The sequence below is a fragment of the Apostichopus japonicus genome, chromosome 17 (genome assembly GCF_037975245.1).
Source record: "Apostichopus japonicus isolate 1M-3 chromosome 17, ASM3797524v1, whole genome shotgun sequence".
Lineage (NCBI taxonomy): Eukaryota > Metazoa > Echinodermata > Holothuroidea > Aspidochirotida > Stichopodidae > Apostichopus > Apostichopus japonicus.
Genome location: NC_092577.1, coordinates 36,329,318 through 36,348,622, shown reverse-complemented (window position 1 = coordinate 36,348,622; position 19,305 = coordinate 36,329,318). Strand labels below are relative to the sequence as shown.

Genomic DNA, 19,305 nt, shown 5'->3' with positions numbered 1-19,305 from the left:
AACAGAAGTCGTGCGAAGCTTCCTTGTTCTCAGGTCAACGGTCTTACATTTTGAAGTTTAATAAGATATGCCAAACATTTTACTGGAAGGTGTCATTACCTTTGATGGACAGGATACTCATCAAGTTCGAATACTCTTGAAGTTCGAAGGTTCTGAAAAGAATAGAATATGGCGATGCACCAAAAGTATACGCTAGGACCCAATCAACTTTGACGAATATCGGTACTAATGTGTCCCCATATTAGGTTTGAATCAATAAGCTTCAGTGAAAATATAATAACACAACAATTCCATCCACATGAAATGTTAATGCGAAGAAAATGCATTCGTTTGTTATAAAAATAAATTTTACTTTCGAATAGACCATTATTATATTTATGCCTAACTATGGTAAGAAGGTGCATATCAAGTTGAACTTGTTAATATTAATAAGGCAACAGCTGGCATCAGATATATATGTTCCCACTTGAACTAGAGCCTCAGAGCAAGAAGTACAACAAAGAAGTCTTCGAGACAGTAGCACAATGGTTCAAGACGTTCCTGTAGCTATTCAATCACCTCTTTACATCTTGCTCTGTTACGTGAGGTGTAAAGTGAAGAACCATGCTGTGGATGTAAACAGGGCTGTCTATCATATCTCCATGGAAAAGTGCAACACTTCATTAGCAAAGGAATGAATTCTTAGCGTTTTTTAACAAGCTTACAGTTATTTACAGGAAATAACCATCATTATAACCTCCTTAACTTGTAAAATTAAAGTGTTTCAGGGTATATTTTACAATATCTTTCAATTATTAACTTTTGTTATAATTCAGTTTAGGATAATGGTCTTACTTGAAGTATCAACATATTCTGAAGATACTTGTGACGTATTTCAGTGATATTTTTTTCAGATGAAAGGTATAGTACATATGAAAACATGTCTGAATAATGCACAGGGTTCTGCCCAGGGTGGATTGAGTGCCGGCAGGACTATCTAAGCGGAGCGCCACCATCGGTTGGCGCGGAGCGTACAAGAAAATTTTGGGTTTTGGAAACCCCCAGATGGCCGGAAACGGCCCTTCCCGAGTATTCTGAGCCACGTGTAGACAGCTTTGAAATAAGATCTCATGTCTGGAATTTTTCATAATTAGTGAAAAAAGTTAGGACAAATATCTGGAGCACCAGAGTACAGACCAGCCGGTGGTGCCTATTAAATAAATCATTCAGGCTGAGATGATAATTTTAGATGGACAGTGAGTGAGAGTCCACTCCCAAATAAAGACGAATCATAATGAATTATGTATTCTCTCTCATTTAATCAATATCGGGCCTATGAAATCGGTCCATTGAAAGAGTAAACCAGTGAATAACTCCGATCAACTGCGCGATATCATGCAGTGAACCTTCGAACAGCGTTTATTACTGCAGTGTTTAACCCTACCCAACTACCACGGTACATGTGCTGCGAATTTTCCCAGGTACCTTGCCAAACAACTGTGAGCTCATCCCCTGTCTAACACCTGTTTGTTAACATTTTTTGGCACGTTGCCAGGGAACTTTTCATGGAGTAAACTATTTTCGTTCCACTCTAGAATTAATTAGGTCAGTCAGTAAAGGATCGGTGAAGTTATGCGAAATGATATCTTAGACGTTCAAGAAAAGTAGGTAAAATATCCCCGTTACATTTACTGTAGGTAAGTAAAACACACCTCAAGCCAACTGACTCCTCCGCATGCACACCCTATGAAACACGAGGCACAGTCCATACCATACACGCATAGCACGATATCATGGCCCCTTGCTATGGCCATCTTTATGAAAGTTACCCTTGTAATCACATGTTTTAGGCCACTTGGCATGATTAACTCAATGCTAAATATTGTTTCCATGTTCTTGTAGAAAACGTAAACTCCGCAAAATACAATTAGTTGTGATTTTTTAGTTACGTGAGGTCCGTTATAACCGCCGAGGTGGTTAGGCTATTTGCTATACACTTAACTATGGTAGGATATTATTTTTTCGGTATTTTTGGAAATGCTAGAAAATACTTTCTTCCCCCCCCCCCCCCGCTTAACACCAGATGTGGTCTTCTGGTTTATTCATAAATGGATGCACTAGAGCCTTGTTTACATGACATTAGTACGAGTTGCATTTAGTACGATATGCAAGTTTGGCGTGAATTTTTCGAAAGTGCTTTGCTCGATCTTTCGTAAAATTTGAAAGGTGTAGCCTACCACCTTTCCGTACACAATTGGTACACAATTGATTTTCAGTTTTTTTGCTCTATACGGTCAAGTGAATAAGTTGTACATTGAGTATAAACTCATCGCGAATGCAAAAAACGATGCGGGGATTTCCAGCAGACAAATGTTTTCTTTGCGGGATTACTGAGTCAGTTGAAGGGAATCCCGCACCTTAGTGGGAACACTGAACTGAAGTCAAATTCATACGAAAGAAACGTTTACTAACCAACATACAATACAAATATAAAAGAAAGTGGAATGGCAATATTGTTCAAAACATGCCCCGCGAGGCTGATTTACAGCAACCTTCCCGCGCTGGGCCGTGGGTGTCCGTGTGACACGTATACCCTGAAGCTTGCGAAATAGCCATTGTAAGTGGGTTGGTGGGACACATCATTACTCGTTGGTATTGTGACTAAAATTGCGAGCACGCTCTCTGAACATTTTCCTTTTGTTTCTGAAACTTTTCTTGTGAAATTTTACTTTTGGTTTTTTTATAGATGTACTTATTTGTCCTTTGTGTTTTTTTTTTTAGTTTTTCGTCCCGTTTTTTTTTCTATTTTTGTTTTGTTTTGTCCATTTTTTTTCGCCAGCCGTGCTGGATTTCCCGCGAGCATCGCGGATTTCCCGCGAACCTGGTTCGGACGGTTCGCAAGGTTTTCCAGCCCTTGTCACTCGTGCCCAATGCAATATGATGTAAATTCACCCGCTACGTAGGTTAACGGCCGTATGTGTACTAGCTAGCTGGATAGTGCCTGTGTCTCGCGCGATAAAAATATATATAAATGAAACTATCAAAAGTACGATCGGGAGTTGGAAACGGAAAAGAGTCATTGGTCTGGAATGCGGAACTCTGGTAATTTTTACTAAGTATGACACTGTGATGTGTTGGATATTTTGAACAGTTATGAACTGGATTTCCTCTAGTCTCAAAGAGATTGTATCTGTACGTTCGACCCTCCGGCTATGAAGCTGTTTTTTGGAGTTCCTATCGAAAATAAGTGCCGGTCGGAAAAGTCACTCAGGCAGATTGTGGCGGTCGGTAATTCAGCGTGCTGGTCGGGCCCGACCGGCGCCGACCGGCAGCGGCAGAACCCTGAATGCATTCAGTATTTTTTTGTATCCACTGTACACTATACACAAAATGTCTGGGTCAGTATTATTGCAAGTACGATATTTTTGGATGCATTGCATTCCTTTTATAACATTGGTAAGTTGTAACACACTAAAGACCGAAATAAACCTGCAATTTGCTTTGCATTATTAACATATACAAACCGATCCCTACCATGACGGCTTACGTCATCTTTCACTTTTGACAGCTTCCATATGCTTACATTACTAAGGTTAGTGTGTACAGTCCGAACAAAGGTTCCGTGTCCCTTCGTAGATCATGCCCAGGGATGCCCATTTCACCGTCTGTTTAATCCGGCCTAACAAACAATGCCAACGGCTCTCATCGAGGGCTCAAACTTTACAACAGTGGCAAATACCATGATCATTGAATTGCTTAAAAATGTGATCATAAACTGAGCCGTATATTTGCACAAGACCCTGGCAATTCAGAAATGACTAAGTTCCCACGATTTTGTGATGTAAGTTCTTTATTCTGGTTAAAGACCTTTAGGTATAAACAAGCAATATTTCAAATCTGAAGCTGCTTTGTATTCATTATATTCTTGTCAATTGCAATGCTAAGTTTAATTTCAAATCATGTAAAAGTATACTTTGTGACCTATGTTTCTTTTTTTTGGTCAACGACCTTCAGGTGTAAAGCAGCAATATTATTAACGCTTCGTTTGCTCTTGGTACATATTCGACAGGAACAAAATTACACAAGGAATCATTTAGAATAACGTTAATATCTCCTAACTATGGAATAAATGATATAACTCAAAGTTTATCATGTTAGTACGATTCAGTATAAAATGGAATACAAAATTTATGAAATACAATTGGAAGCTTATATTAACAATATTCGTCTTCATTTTTCGTTTATTCAAGAACAAATTGATATTTCAAACCGTGCAAGTCATGAACATTGTTTTCAGAATACCTTATACTTAAATACTTCGCTGTTACACATTTTTCTCTTTACTCCTACTGATACTGAATAATTTTGCTTGTCGTTTAATTCTTACATTGGCTATGATGCAGTAATGTCCTGGTTATGTCATTTACTGAACCTGTGAACAATGATGCACGTTCAGAACGGACTGGTCATTCAAGTGGAAACAGATTTTACTTCTCTTCCAGGAATTGTGACTGTAATTAATCGAAACCCTCGCCTTCCATGCCTTCACATGTAAATGACGGCATCTAAGTGAATGCTTTCCAACCTAACCGGCTTCTGTAAGAGAGCCAAGTTTGTTGCCCCTTAAAGGACATATATATTTAAGATGGTATACTCCAGTTGGAGTCTATATCAATCCATCAGAGAGTTGTTCTTAGTAAAAAGTGCCAAAAGCAGCAGGATAACCCTTTTTTTTTATATGTTATCAATCAAGATCTGTTTTTTTTCTTCTGGCTAGCATGCTTAAAATCAGGAATGGAAGTACTTGTGGTGCACAAATTGGATAAATTGAGACAATTTTAGACCCATTTAGGCCTGCCACGAGCAGCGTACGAAAATTGTTTACTACTGAGTAAGGAGGTCTGTTTACAAATGACGTAAACGTCGGGCTCTCATAGCAACAAATGCGTTTGTTCCTACTACAACTTGTCAGCTATCCAGTGATGGGCAGCGTAGCTAGTTCGAACTTCTATCTAGACTTACAGACCACATTAGTTTTGAGATTTAGTGTGTAAGCTAATAGGGCTTTAAAAATACGTATGCTACACTCAAACAGACTAGGCTCCAATCGCGAACATAATTAATAGAGGTCGACCTTATAGCCGTATCTACGGCCCATGGCAATATAGTTCCACGAAACTTGGCAAACTGTTGCTATGAATTTTAGTATACCGCGGACATTGAATCACCAAAGGACTCCTCTGGCTGCACTGAGAAGGACTACCCTCATTACAGATGACAATTATAATAATAATAAAAAAGTAGCATAGCTGTACCATGAGTTCAGCATAGGTTTGTTCTTCATTATTTCATAACCGATCGTTTGGAACATATCGTCCCCGTTCTGGCGTAGTGACGAATGTTCAAAATGTGAGTTTTGAGAAAACGCGCTCTAAAGATTTTCACATTTTGACTTTAGTATAGCGTAATTAAAAAAGGATCTTTTGTACCGAAGGTTGTCAATATTTTAAATATAACAAATAGAACTTTGAGTTCTCATGTTTGTTGCTAATCGAAAAATTTCTTACAAAGTAGTAATTTTAGTGTAAACATATTCGTCGTTATGTCATGTCATTTTCAGTTAATTTTAGACATTCGTCACACATTCATCACACATTCGTCACTTTGCTAGAACTAAATTTTGAAGTTTCTTCCTGTCACAGACTTGTATTCGTCACTTTCTAGTGCAGTAGTGGCATGAATGGAGTCGGATATGACGAGGGGAGGTGGTATATAGGGCAAGGAGAGCCGGCTGTTGAAAGGGTATTATATTGGTCTTATTAATTTTAAAAAGAACGCCCACGTTTTGTTGCAATGTATAAAATAGACAAGGAATTTGTATGGGTTATGGGCGGATGTAAGTGTTTTAGTATGTTTTTCTTGGGTGAAATGGAGGGTGTCGGATAGAGAGATGTTGAGGTAGGGAGGGCAAGGAGAGCCGGCTGCTGAAAGGATGATATATTGGTCCTTTTTTATTTTAAAAGAACCCCCACCATTTTCTACAATGTATAAAATAGACAAGGTATATGATGAAATGTGAACACATGCAGTTGCAAAAATAATAGTAAAGAGGCTAGGAAACATTTAGGGTTTCTAGGAACTATTTAAACCTGACTTTTATCCAAGAAAAAAAAAACTTTTTGTTCAACATTGATAAATTTACCAGAAATTATATTGCTTTTAATGACGTTTGCACTCGGGTATAAAAATATAGTATATATAAGGGAAAAATCTACGCTATGACTGTCATTGTCTTTAAACCTTCAAAATGTGAGTTAAAAAGGCAAATGCATTGTAATCATACTGCAGATACATAAATTTGAGACAAAAAATAACACAATGAGAAAATTATTCTTTGTTTGTACCAACTTATGTATTTCATGCTATATTTTATCTACATGACCATAAACTGAAATTTAGTAGGTTAATTTCTTACATGAATTAAAAGGAAGAAAAATACCTCTTGTCCCTGTACAAAAGTGAATCAGTGAAACAAATACACCCCACAACTGCAAGAGAGTGTCATTTAGCACCAAGAAGTAACAACATTTAGTAGCTTGCAATACAGTTCTGAGGGGCGTACCAATACGCCCCACTACTGGTTGGAGTGTCATTTAGCAACAAGAAGTTACAAAATTTAGTGGCTTGCAATACAGTTCTAAGAGGCGTACCAATACGCCCCGCTACTGGTTGGAGTGTCATTTAGCACCAAGAAGTAACACCATTAAGGGGCGTACCAATACGCCCCGCTACTGGTTGGAGTGTCATTTAGCACCAAGAAGTACCAACATTTAGTGGCTTACAATACAGTTCTAAGGGGCGTACCAATACGCCCCGCTAATGGTTGGAGTGTCATTTAGCCCCAAGAAGTACCAACACTTAGTGGCTTACAATACAGTTCTAAGGGGCGTACCAATACGCCCCGCTACTGGTTGGAGTGTCATTTAGCAACAAGAAGTTACAAAATTTAGTGGCTTGCAATACAGTTCTAAGAGGCGTACCAATACGCCCCGCTACTGGTTGGAGTGTCATTTAGCACCAAGAAGTAACACCATTAAGGGGCGTACCAATACGCCCTGCTACTGGTTGGAGTGTCATTTAGCACCAAGAAGTAACAAAATTTAGTGGCTTGCAATACAGTTCTAAGGGGCGTACCAATACGCCCCGCTAATGGTTGGAGTGTCATTTAGCCCCAAGAAGTACCAACATTTAGTGGCTTACAATACAGTTCTAAGGGGCGTACCAATACGCCCCGCTACTGGTTGGAGTGTCATTTAGCACCAAGAAGTAACAACATTTAGTGGCTTACAATACAGTTCTGAGGGGCGTACCAATACGCCCCACTATTGGTTGGAATGTCATTTAGCACCAAGAAGTTACAAAATTTAGTGGCTTGCAATACAGTTCTAAGGGGCGTACCAATACGCCCCGCTACTGGTTGGAGTGTCATTTAGCACCAAGAAGTGACAAAATTTAGTGGCTTGCTAAACAGTTCTGAGAGGTGTACCAAAACGCCCCGCTAATGGTTGGAGTGTCATTTAGCACCAAGAAGTTACACCATTAGTTCTGAAATAACATAATAACACCATTAGGTGGCTAAGAATGCAGTTCTGAAGTCCGTACCGATACACCCCCTACTGCTCGGAGTGTCATTTAGCAATAAGAAATTACATCATTAATAACAACAATAAGTGGCTTACAATGCAGTTCTGAAGGATGTACTATTCAGACCCTCAGATTGCTCTAATGGGCATACTGATACCCCTACTAATAATTTTATACCAAAAATATACAATAATAAGAGAAGTCACTGTAACCTTACCCAACCCTCCCCCCCCCCCTTTTTTTATTTCACACACACTTAAAACAAGCATTTTAGGATTTTCAGAGTAGAAGACCATGTGGCTGTTTCAGTGTTGCCACTTCCTGAACATGAACACATATACCCTACAAGACAATTAACCTCCCTGTTGTCCCCAAATGACCTTTGACCTTCACCAAAATCAATACGCTTCTTTTAATCAGTGCTATACACATTTTTTTCATCCTCTGTGATCTAGGATCATCCCTAGCAACAATAGGCACATTAAGTTCTGTGCCATCATCCCATCAAAGTTTCCTTGCAATGGTTTTCCTCTTGAACGCAATGGCCAGACCAAACAGACTCAGTGTGAGCATTTCTGTGTCATCTTCAGAAAAAAAGAGAGAAATAAAACTTTATTCTACACTGACAGTCTAACCATTTTATTTATTTTTTATCTGTTGCATTGATAGTAAAAAAACAAATGAACAAAGACTGCAAATGTTTTTTGATATGATAAGTTAGCAGGACTATACTGTCATATGATTGCAGTGCTATCACTCTGCTGTCCTCTACAATCTGAGTAATACTATGACAGAGGTCACATTTCTGCCTGTATTAGTAGCCTACATGTTGTTCCCATTATACAAGTGAAGATTCCATTTGAATGTAATGTGTCCCCTTGGAGTAATATTGAATTAAAACATTGAATTTAATTTGATGTGACATTTGACCTATGTTTCTGGGGGTCTGCTAGACATAGACTTTAACCCTAAAACACCTTCATACCAAGTTTTAAGAAAATCAACACAGCCATTTAAGAGGACTGTTTGACATAAAATTGGACACCCCACACAGACAACTTTTACCCCTCCCTCAGCCAAACACTTCCGGTGACCATGCAATACCCCACAATGAATGACCCCTATTGGGAAAACTAACCACTACCATGGCAACTGTTGCGTAATACTGTTAATGGTCCAACTGGCAAAGGAACTACAATATTGTACCTAATCCTCCCTATGAGAGTGATTAGATAACAATTATTTGAAAATTCACATACTGTAAGAGAGCGATTCTGTGTGCACAACACAAAGTTATGTGTTATGTGTAGACAAGGACTTTCCATACACACTTTCAATGTCTTAATGCATAGGTCATTGCAACCTGAATATACAATATGGAGGAATGAGATGAATAACTGCTCGGCAGAAATTCTTCTATAAAAACAACCTTCATAGTAGTCACCTTTACCTCAGTGCTCATCTGATGCCTGGTTTCCCCTATTTTGATGTGCTTGTTTGCTAACCAAAGTTTTGTATCTTTACATTATTGTCTGGATTTCTCTCCCTCAGCTCCTTACAGGCTGTCAGATTGTGGATGCCACCAATAACTTCATAATGGTATCCATTTGCCTGAAAGAAAAATTTGTTACAAAATGTGAAAATGAATATATCAGTAACTTAAGTCAAAGTAGCGTAATGTCAGACTTTTGTCCTCAAAGATCAGGTGTAATTGACATGCAAACAGAAAGCCACAGGGCTTAGTGATTCCTTTGCCTATTGTTATTGTAGGGCATTGGAGGGGAGAGTTCTACTGAGTACATGGGATCCACAGTGAAATGAAAAAAAAATCTCTTGCAACTATTAGCAAAGGAGAACTAAATGTGTACTCAAAGAAATGGTTTGGACAACCCTGAGTTATCATGTTTTCAAAGGTTTTTAATATTATGATGTCTGTAGGAATCCACATGTCAAGTAAAAGATCTGTTCATGTTGTTCTTCTTGTCTAAGGCTAATATTGCCACATGGTGAGGTACCATGTTTAAGAAGTTTTTCAGACTGAAATTAACTGACCTCGAGTGACCTTGACCGAAACAGCCAAAAAAATAGAAGACAAATGCTTAATTCCTATCAAATTTGAAATTTACCAAAACTTCACTTCTTCAGCTAGAAAAGTTGTCAGTTGTTGACCACTAGTCAGGGTTTTTGTTAAGAAATGAAGTAGGTGGGTCAAGTTGAAAAGTAGGCGGGACTGTCTGTATGCGGACATGGGGGAGGGGTCTAACCCTCTCCCTCCCCTTAGCCGGAAAATTGCAATTTAAAAAGTCTCTAGATGCAAAATGGTGCAATATACAGTTGTTTGGTCAATGATATTGCCCCCTCCCAATCACCCCTTTCTTCTGTCCTATTTTTCTTTTTTTCTCCTGAATTTTTTTATTAACACTTGGGCCATGGAGCCTAGGGAGGTAGCTATGCCACTGAACCGAACTTAGCAAGGGTGTGACGCACTTGCTGCATTAAATGAAGTGCCATCATAACAAAATGATAATAGGTCTACGGTACCTACAAAGTGAGTAGGATTTTACTGCCAAAAAATACCCAACTAGGTCTGTGATAGAACCTTCTGTTTTTTATTCAGCTTTTATCTCTGTTGAGCAACAATTTTTATGTCAAGAGAAGCCCTTCGCCTACCTCTACTCTCACCCACCCCTCGGCCTCATCTCCTCGACCATACTACTAATGTTCAACTTCTTGTAGTTTTTACCAACAGTTAACTGCTGTAACAGTTTCAATCACACCTGACCTGGTTGTGGGTATTTATTTCTCTCGATTTTTTTCGTCATTTTTTTTTCTTTTAATTTTAATTTTTTTTTTTTTTACTGAGCGTCGCAAAGTAGCCGGGTAATGCACGTGCAGTAAGCGAGTCATTTGACCCGGGTCCCGGCTACTAACGAAAACCCTGCTAGTGACCTCAAATGACCTTGACTTCTCCCAACACACTATCAGCTGAGTATTTACTAAGAGTGTCTTCATACTGAGCATTAACTTCATGCAAGCTGTACTTATGTTTTCAGAATTTAACTAAAATTGACCTCAAATGACATTTGACCTCAAAAAAAGTTAACATTATAGATGGCAAGTATTCAATCAGAGGAACAAATTTGACATTCTATGTAGCTTTATTCTTTGAGTTAGCTCATTCACAAAGTTTTCAGGTTTAGACCATTGGTTATCTCATATGACCTTTGGCCCCTCCCAAAGCAATAACAGTGAAGAATTTACTAAGGTGGTAGATACCGAATACATTCTTCTAATTGTTCAAAGTGTGAACTTTATGTAAGCTGTATATGGTGAGATAACCTGTTAACAAAGTTTCAGATTTTTAGGTGGTGTGGACCTCAAACAATTTTTGACGTACTAAGTAACAGCAAGTGGTAAGCACTCGATTGAGGGATAAGCATACTAATTTCACTTAACCTTTACTTCAGTAAGGTCATTTATAGGGTTTTTAACGGTTGACCACTGGCAATTAAATAACAATTGCAGCTGAGAATTTGCTAAGGGGTAGCTTTCTACCAAGTATGAACTTCATGCATATTGCACTTGTTGAATTATCAAAGTTTTCAAAATTTGAGCTAAGGCATCTCTCTCTCACATATGCACACACAAGCAGTCACTGCTGCATGGTTTTTGATAAACAATTATGAAGCACTCCATTATAAAAATCACTTTATAATCAAGTGCTGATTACTCACCGTGGGTTCTGAAAAATTCTCCAAGTTTTCCAAAGTTGTTGCTATAACAGTCAGTGGTTGATATTGTGGTTGTTAAAATCTAACATTGCCTCTTTTAGTTTGGTGAGAAATTACACATTCACTTCTCTCAACTTCCAACCAACTTCTAGATTTTCTATGTCAATATTTGCAACACCTGTGGAGAAGTAAAAACGATGGTAAGTAAATTTCTGCAAAGCTAACATCAACTGACAGGGAAATGCCATACTGTAGGTATGCAAAAGGTTTTCCGTAAACTTTGTAAAGCTAAAAATACTATTCAAACCAAATGTACAGTGTGACTATAATGATTGTTAAAGTATGTTGAGAAGCAATGTTCAATTAATGAACACATTATTAATGGGGTTCTGACCCCTCCCCGATAACACTCATATAAAAACTGATACTTCTATTGATGTTGTAAATTTCTGGTGAAAAGTCAACAGTTGAGGCAGTTCTTAATGGGCATGCAGTAGGAGGCATACAGATGGCTCAGTATGAAGGACACTGCACAGAAACTGATATAAAATTAATTTAACAGCTGCCTACTGTCTGTTTAGTTGTGGGCTGCTGAATATTACTCATGTATGCGGGCCCACCATGGTAGCCACAGGAGGAAATTTTGACTAACAAAAGGCCAAAAATAGATTGCTGAAAATGGAAGATGATTGTTTTAGCATCTATGACAAACTTTTATCAATGTTTTTTCGTGTTGAAAATTAACGCTTATTCAAATTCTCTTCAATTTTTTTTTTGTCCAGTAAATTGGTGAACCAAAAAGTTTGGGGTTTTTTTTCCCTTTGTTTTTTGGTGGGCCAGATTAGATTGTGTGGCATGCTCAATCTGGCTAGTATGGGCCCCCTGTTCTAAAACCACAATTCCAATTCCTGAGGCAGTATATTGTACTGCTACCGTACCTGACAGCTTCTAAGGGTTCTCACCTAAGAATGCTGCATTGACTTCCTTCTTGATGAATTCTAAAAGGCTGACAACTGGCTGATCCTTATTACTCTTCCTCTCTTTGTGAAGCACAGGTAACTTGTGCTGAGCCTTTCTTTTCTCTTTACTTCCTGATGTTGAAGGTCTGTTTTAAAGTGGAAAAGAGCAGTTAGTACACCTGAATATGATAATATGCTACAGTAGTGTCCTTTGACTCCTTGGACTCCAATATATCAACCCCAATCTTGGCCCAATGTATGACCCAGAGGGGAGAAGGGGTACACATGAGGCTTTCACCCCCATGAAATTGAAGACTGTAAGCATTTTACTGCACTGGTGCATGTCAGTCTCTGAAGCAATAATATTCCTTGTTACTATATTACATTGATTCAAAACTAATTATATTGTTGCCATAATATTTTAGGATTTTGGAGTAGCCGACAACAGGAACGAAATTAGGATTTAGGAGCGCTTCACGTTTTAACAATTTTGATATGTTAACACTATCCTGGCTTCACTGATGAAATAGGCTTAGGGCCTAGCTCTTGCTAAGTTGGAGTTGGACGTGACAATGTTATTTTCTACGAAATTTTAACAGATTTGTAGGTGCAAACAACAAAGACACGTTTTTTTTTTTAAATGAAAGCTGAAGGTTAAGGAACGTTAAGCATCAATCGAATTAATCAAATAGCTGCACGAAATTAGGACTCACCTTTGATGTTGTGACCTAGCCTACACAGACTTCAGTCTAGAAATAGTGTGCACGCTACCTAGGGCCTAAGTTAGAGCCCGTAGAGGCCCCTTTTCTTCTAAGTTCTAATCGAGGCGTATTACAACGAACCGAACTTGTCAAAAAATTGGCAAAATCGCTTGGTCAATAACTTCCTGGGCTCCTGCCTTTAATTGTACCGTAAATTGTCGAGAAGAATAATAAATTTAAAATGCCGGTATATCCTAGTCATTGAATCAACTTGAAGTAGGCCTAACGTTTAATACTAACTCGCATCATGTAGTGTACTTCACTTTTTCACCTTTGACCCTCAAGTTTTATGTCAAATTCACGTACGTACATAATATAAGCTTAAGGAGGTAGCACTTGTATGTTACTACGCGACTGTGGTCGCCGTTTTCTTGTTCGTCGGAAAATATCACAGAAACAGATTGTAGTAGTAGAAACCGTCAGGAGTGTCACTCGTTGACTTGTTAAATGGCTGTCAGCGTTGCTTGTTATTGCACTTGCTTCAAGTAGCATGTTTTCACTCACAATCAAGTCAGAATTGATTGAAATATCTTTTCTAATCAGTTTGGGTTGTAGACAAGCCACACTACATGACACCGACGGTTTTTTCTTGAAAGTCAGTCTAGAGCAATGTATAGGGTGTCCATTATGTGTTTGCATGAACAACTTAAAAATAGTAATACACAAAATATGACGACAGATCATGAAGAAGTTCGAATTCAAGGTATAACGTTAAATGCTTGTCTACACTGCGGTTGGACACCTGCAATCACAAATAAGTTACGCTTGTCAGTTACATTAGCACACTGCGGTTCAAGCGTCCTTTGACTCGAGTCAGAGAACAATAGTATTCACTGTTGATGTCAGTTCTGTATGAAGATAAAAAACACTGATAATGTGCATTCTGACAGTTAACCCACCACAATGGAGGTTATAGGTCGGTTAATTACACGGTGACTTGATTCGGGTTTTCAAGAATGGTATGGTTTAGACATTTTATCCTTCACTGACCTTTTCAGGTTTGCCAAGCAGAATTACCAGAGATCAATGTCTTAAACTCCAGAAGTTATAAGTACCATATATTTGTCAAAACTCCTTTTTATTCTCAGAGGGTTATGGAATAATTTGTCTGAGAAAGTTGTACTTGCAAGTAGTGTACGAACATGGGAAGTATCACTTCCTTGGTAAGAATGGCTTTGGATGTTCATTTAGAATATTTGAGAACAAATGGAGAGTGAATGCTTCCAGGAAAGTACTTTTTGAAAACGCCTAGCAATTTTAGCGTGCTATGATTTGGGGCGATTGGCTATGCACTTTCAATTTATTTTAAAAGCATGCCCATATACATGCAAGAACCAAAAACTCCACTTGGTTATTCTTAACACAAAATATATTTCATTATACGGAAATAAGTCCAAAAATTTTCCTCACCTTAATGCTGTTTGGGATCGGCGGTATATTTCGAATCTTCATGTAATTGGTGACAAGGGCTCTTTGGTTCCAAAAGTAGAGTCCGGACAAGTCCGAAAAAAAGAAAAATCTTGAGTCTTCCTCTGCCACACACCAATTTCTTGGTCTCGTCATTTTATAAAATTATTATTTAGGCGTTTCGAACTTACTCGCAACTTCGGCTCTACGATTTTGCGTTTGGTGCATCCGTGCATGAGCAGTCTAACCTTGTCAGGGTACAAATACGTTGGTGGTCTGAACAACTCCCTGGTCTAACAAACGTATACGTATGTGTATGCAACTACGACGGTGAAAATTTACGATATCAAATAATAGTGCGGATGTTTGTGGTAGAAAAAAGACAACAAAGTCTGGTTGAACATCTCAACGTTTGCGGTCAACATCGAGAGGGCCGATGAAAGATGATATTACGTAATCATTCCTATCACGTTGCGTTCTCTCACACAGGAAATGAAGGTTAACGTTTTTTAAGTTGACGACATGCCATGGCCTTAGCCTTTAATTAGAACTATAGTTGTAAATAATGAAAACAGTGTGTTTGGCGAATAGGATCATTTATATACCTACCAGTATGTGTATGCATGGAGGTCAAAAACAGGTAAAAAAAAACAGGTAAAATGGAGGTAAAAAACAGTTTAACCTCCATGGAGGTAAAAACAGTTTTCCCTCCATGGTGTGTGCATGCGTGAGTGTATGTATGTATGCAATGCATGTACGTGTATAGGTATGGATGGGTGGGAATAACAAACAAGCTGCATTAAACAAATATATGATGCATTTCATTGAAAATAAGGCTGCAGATATATATAAATATATATTTATATATATATACATAAATATATATTTATATATACATATATATATATATATATATATATATATATATATATATATATATATATATATATATATATATATTATTATTATTATTATTATTATTATTATTATTATTATTATTATTATTATTATTATTATTATTATTATTATTATTATTATTATTATTATTATTATTATTATTATTATTATTATTATTATTATTATTATTATTATTATTATTATTATTATTATTATTATTATTATTATTATTATAGAAAACCAGAGAAATAAGATATGACTCATAATTGACAAATAAGGAGTAAAGTTTTAGAAAATATATTAGAATTTCGGTCCCCTTGGGGCCTTCGTTAGCAATACTTGGCAGTCGAATGAAAAGTACAAAATATACTAACACAATGAAAGTTTGACGCTAGATAAGTGTAAGTTGCATTGATGGAATTAAAGCCGAATAAACCATGACTATACAGGAAGCGGATGAATGAGCAAAGAACGGATAACATGTTTGTAGAACTGATAGTTGTTAAGGCACTTAAGGGGTCCCAAGTCTTTGTCGAGGCCGGTGACTTAATACGAAAGATCCAATCGATTTCTTCACGTTTACGTTCAGTAGCGAATTTGAAGTTCGAGGCAATTAAAATACATTTTTAGTTTTTGAGAGAAACGGGGAATCTGATCAAATTATCACGGTATATACTATTTGTGATTACTAAAACGTAAGCGGAACCGGGAGCCTGTTCACCTACATAATTGCCCTCTTTGCAAAGTACACAATAGAAAATGTAAATAACATAGCACAAGAGAGGGAATGGGGATAGTTGACTATAGTCTTAGACCCGTTACCATTAAATATCATTGAATTTCTGTTATTGTGTGATTCCTGAAGAACAGATAAATGAAACGTTAACCTATGTGTACAACAAATTTTACATCATTACTCACTATCACACATTCCCACTAGGATATTTTTAGTATTCAACAGGGTTGTATAGTATTTAGGTTGTCCCTTGCAATTTTAAAGTGAGTGTACGCAGGGACGTAGCTGAGCCTGAAGTTGGGGGGGGGGGGGGTGGGATGCAGTGGCTGAAATTCCAACTGGATGGGTTTTGGAGCCAGAAAATTCCGACTGCTGCCTTGTACCCCCCCCACCCCACCCCGCACTACTCGTGACGATACGGTCAGTGTTAGTCAGACATCCCATCTTTCGCGACTGCAATTTTGTTTCGAATTTTTTGCGGTACATTTGTAGCACTGGCCCTCACTTCACAAACTTATTAATCACTCTGGTTAAGCGGGTAAGCAACTGAGTTGAGTTATCTGCTTGATAGGCTACATAGACTACTAACTACAAAAGCTATGTTAATGTTACAAAGGGGAAAACCTTTCTTTCAACAAATTATATTCGACGACATAGTGAATTACCCCAAAATACAGTGCTTTTTCCTAGCGCGCTTAATATTATTTTCTTGGGGGGGGGGGGGGCTATTTATCACTTGCATGAAAACAATTTCAATTGTTCACATCATTTCAACTGAGCATTTGGAATGAAATGAACACTTAAACATTTTGCAGAAAAATGTTGAGTTGACGACTGATACGATAAGTTATCAATTAAACATTTTGCAGAAATTTTTCAATTGCTCCATTGGAATGAAGTGAACAATTGAACATTTTGCCAAAAAGTGTCCAATTGACGAGATAAGATATGTTGTCAAATAAACATTTTGCAGAAAATTTTCAATTGCTCAGATGGAATGAAGTGAACAACTGAACATTTTGCAGCAAAATGTCCAATTCACGAGATACGATAAGTTGTCAATTAAACATTTTGTAGAAAATTGTTCAATTGCTCAGTTAAAGCAACTAAGCAATCCAACATTTTTTTTATTTTTTATAAGATTTTATCTTGTTATCTAAACAATTTACTGAAAAATTTCACCCTATGGGGCAAAGTTTTTCTCATGTTGATGGCACTTTAAAGCTTCCTTAGATAAGCATTGAACGTTTTAGTCGTATACGTTGTACAGTAGTTTTATTAGTCATTTTTTTTACAGTATTCAAAATCACACGAAGTTTTGTATGGTGGAATATAAAGATCGCGAGATACAATTTCTAAATGTGACAAGGAAAACGTGGTAAATATGACTGATTAAAGGTCAATTTTGACCGAAAATTGTAGGTCACTCACAAATTACAATTAAGAATATATGAAATTAGAGTGCGAAAGTCGGAAAAATTAGAGTGAGACAGTCGGAAATTCGGACTGTCGCACTCAAATTTTCCAACTATCATCAGTTTTACAAAGATTGGGCGTGGGGTGTGAGACACCTCCACCCCTCTAGCGACGTCCCTGAGTGTACGTATACACACGGCACGTCGAATAATACACGGGCGAAACTCGCAGTGTCCTGCATTACCATTGAACTTCTGAGTTCGTATACTTTCAAGAAACCGACACGGATACATACGACAACGTATACCAATATGTAAATGTCTCTCAAGATCGGTATGTCATAGGCACCTAGATGACTGAATTTCCCAGTGAGGTAAAATTCCTCCTAGATGGTAATGAAACGGTTTAAGAATTTTACCCAAAGGTGACCATATTTTAATATGGAGCATATATGGGGCCAATACATCATAACTTTAAGCCTTCGAAATAACCTATTGTAGTTGCATATAACAAGGTTTGAACCTAACTGGAGACCAAAACTTCCCCGTATGCAACACCTTTGAAAAATAAAGAGGCGCGGGGGGGGGGGGGGGTCGGAAAGAGGATTCAAGAAAGTTTGTAATATATAGGCTTCTTAAATAGTGCAGTTCCTAAAGGGTCTACTCGTTTGTATTGGGTTTTAATGCCTTCTGAATCGCTTAATTTTCAAACAGTTTCTGTGAAGACTACTATATTTCAGTCATACTTTCTCAAGCGTGGGCACAATGCCTAAGCGTGGGCACAATAAAGTTACTGTCACACATGCATGTTAACCAATATGTATATGTGTAGTGTACGCGGCTGCGTGCAGTACATATGTTGTCTATGTATATATGTTAATCGTAATGTCTTTTTCCCGTGTTGATAGATGGACTATAGTATGGGGTGCCTCCTATGATAGTAAGAAACCCGTTACCATTAAGTACCATTGACGTACCCATCAGTGGCGTCGCCAAAGGGGGGGGGGGCTGGGGCCTGAAAAAAATCATGCCCCCAGGTGCCCTTCCCCTTCAGATGCGGTTGTAGTGTTAAAAAAAATACTCAGACAAAAATCTTTATTTGCCTAAATTAAAAACATCAATACTGGACAGATGCAAGCCCGAAAATTACTTCAAGTTGCTAAATATAGCACCAGATTGCATCTGAGGACCCTTAAAATTGATCCAAAATTCACAAAGTGGAAGGGAGAACTCTCCCCTATCACCCCTCCCCCAGGACGGCATTTAACAATACACATTGTGCCTCCATAAGTAAGTGATGTGCCCCCCCCCTGTACTACATGAAAGAGGACAGTAATGATGGATGAAGAACCCGAAGTACATCTGTTTTTCCGTATCACATATTATTTCACAAAAATTACAAAATTTAAACCCTAATGACGTGCGGGCATAATCTATACGAATTCAATACATCACTAACTATAGGTGGTGGCGAGATCCTCAACCCTAAATTTGATAGATTTTGTGTATAACTTCTGCATATCAGATTCCAATCTTATTTCCGAAAACTTTAATCAATAGGAAGTGCTGAATGTGAACAAATCCTAAATGAGAGTATATGCCTAGAGTCGGCGAATAAACAATTTTGGTTGTAAAATGTATACATGATATTTTTCTCAAATTGATACATATGACCTTAAATTTTACCCATCTTTTTAATTGTGTTAATGACAATGACATATGTAAAGGAGGATTTTGTAACACCTTTAGATCCAGAGATATGTGTGTTTTCCACGT

At 37.8% G+C, this 19,305-nt stretch overlaps 1 protein-coding gene and 1 long non-coding RNA gene across 3 annotated transcripts in view; one reads left to right on the top strand and one right to left on the bottom strand.

Moving 5' to 3' along the window:
* The window catches only part of LOC139954872 (interferon-induced very large GTPase 1-like), a 297,255-nt gene that overhangs the window by 169,734 nt on the left and 108,216 nt on the right, over window positions 1–19,305 (top strand). The gene's annotated exons all lie outside the window — the stretch shown is intronic.
* LOC139985204 (uncharacterized) lies at window positions 7,013–15,225 on the bottom strand. 2 transcript variants are annotated; one of them, XR_011799346.1, is made up of 5 exons: window positions 14,485–15,225; window positions 12,317–12,459; window positions 11,358–11,532; window positions 9,074–9,234; window positions 7,013–8,207 (listed from the first exon to the last, which is right to left on the bottom strand). It is a non-coding gene; the product is annotated as an uncharacterized lncRNA (long non-coding RNA). The 2 variants fall into 2 exon arrangements; XR_011799345.1 differs by lacking the exon at window positions 14,485–15,225 and adding an exon at window positions 13,027–13,152.